Source organism: Pseudophryne corroboree, chromosome 10 (assembly GCF_028390025.1).
Source record: "Pseudophryne corroboree isolate aPseCor3 chromosome 10, aPseCor3.hap2, whole genome shotgun sequence".
Classification (NCBI taxonomy): Eukaryota; Metazoa; Chordata; class Amphibia; order Anura; family Myobatrachidae; genus Pseudophryne; species Pseudophryne corroboree.
In genome coordinates, this window is record NC_086453.1 from 285,399,832 (window position 1) to 285,402,009 (window position 2,178).

Sequence of the window (2,178 nt, forward strand, 5' to 3'; positions counted from 1 at the left end):
TGTATAGCCTCCTTCAGTTCATTACTGGTTCTTGGTCGATGCATGTATGCCTAAGCTGTCTGATGGCCCCATTGGCTGTGTAGAGGTCACTCATGAATCTGATGAGGTCTGTTTTCTATGGACAAAGTAGGGTATGACTCCGCACTGGATAATGAAAGCAATTATTTTAAACTTGATAATATCAATATGAAACCAGCCTTAACGAAAGTGATGAGACTATTCGTCAATATTACAGATGCTGGTGTTGCGCCACGAAGTCAGTATATATGTCATGAATACAAAATAGAAAAAAGAAAGAACTTCTTTTATTGGCGCGCTCTTTTTACAAAACTAGTTATAAGAGGAGAATTCCGTTATTGGTGATGATATAAAAAATTATTTAAAACGTAACCTTTAATGGGTTTATACTAAAATAATGTCTCCTAAAGAAAATAGAGAAATATATATATGAGTGGTAGAAAACGGGAAACCAAAACCAGCCCTGGATTGGGCCTTATCTAGACGCAACCTCAAAATTTGAACATGTGATCAGTTAAGTTCACCATTACTATTCACATAGAGGTATAAAAGAATTTTATAAATGGGCAAATCTACTATCCTTTTATCAGTGTCAAGGAAAGCACAGAGAAAGAAAGAAAAAAAGAGAACAGAGCTGAATATGCTTTCCATGTTAGACTGGAGTGTCCCAATAAGTCACACCTGCTACACCAGGTATTCTCAAGTGGTCTCCCACTTGGTACAGGCTCGGCCCTATACCGTATAGCTTCCAAGATCAGACGAGATTGGGCACATGCAGTATGGTATGGTAGTAGTTAGTATTGTCGCAGAAGTTCTCTCTCCTGAATCATTGATGAGAGTTCATGAAAAAAAGAGGGATGGGGAGGGAGGGTTTTTTTTGTTTTTTTGTTATTTTTGTTTTTTTTTGTTAGGCAGTCAGTATAAACCCACCAGTTGAAAAACTGCCGTGGGTTAGTTTTTTGACTGGATCACCAATGAGAGTCCCAGAAAAATAAATTAGAATAGCACAATTTTAGTTTAGGAGGGACCAAGGGGGAAAATACTCCCTCAGTAATATAAGATAGAAATAAAGATAAATTGCTTGCAGTGTAGCATAGTAATCAATATGGCACAGAGTGTGAGAAGGAAGTAGTTTTATATCACAGGTTATGTTACTTCAAATGCATTTTATTGTATAAGGTCAGAATAAAACTATAACAGCGTATCCAGATGAACACAAAATAAATAATGCAAATCCACATGAAATAAAGCAAAAATTGCTGTCAGAAAAAAAACCCTCAGACCTAAAATGGAAAAAGGGGTTCTAATCAGGGTGTACCACAGTAATAAATGTGATGTGAAGTATAAAAAAATAGACAAAAGAAACAAGTTGTTATATATCACAAGTTTAGTTACATCAAATGTATTACACTGTATGAAGTCTACATGGGAATAAACCCATAACAATGTATCAAGATGGACACAGAATCAATAATCCAAATAAGCCTGAAGAAAAGCAAAAAAAGTATTGTCTAAAAAAACCTTCAGACCTTGAATAGAAAGAAAATTACTAATCGATATGAACCTGATGGAAATTAGAGTAATTAGTCCGTTGTAAATTGTAGTAATTAACCAGGGAGGAGAACAGAAATAATAAAGAAATATTTACTTTACTGAGGCAAAAAGCAGTGTGATTATACCCTAATTGCCGGGGGAGGGCTGGTAGACAGAGGGATAAATGTTATTAGGCGGTGTGAGTGGCCATTAGGTAATAGAGATACCGCACTCGCTACCTGGGGGTATATTTACTAAGATTCGTAATTGTCGAGATTTGGAGGGAGATTAAACACAAATGACATCGGTAGTGTGAATTTGCAACTTTTTTGATTTTTTTACGACTCATTTACTAAGCTGTCGTATTCTGCATTTTCGTTTTTTCCGATGCCGATGTCATTCGTAATGTCTGGCAGTGTTTTACGGTAGTGATTAGTAAAACACTGCCGGACTTAACACAATGAATCCCGGCTGGATCTGTGAGATCCGTGCAGGGCTTCATTGTGTATATTCAGAGAAGTGAAGAAAGAGTTAAAAATCTCCCCAAAAATTTGCGTGGGGTCCCCCCTCCTAAGCATAACCAGCCTCGGCCTATTTGAGCCAGTCCTGGTTGTAAAAATATGGGAA

General features: G+C 36.9%; 1 pseudogene; it reads right to left on the reverse strand.

The window, feature by feature from the left end:
• Nucleotides 1-696: 696 nt before the first annotated feature.
• LOC134967214 (5S ribosomal RNA) lies at nt 697-814 on the reverse strand (annotated as a pseudogene).
• Nucleotides 815-2,178: the final 1,364 nt, after the last annotated feature.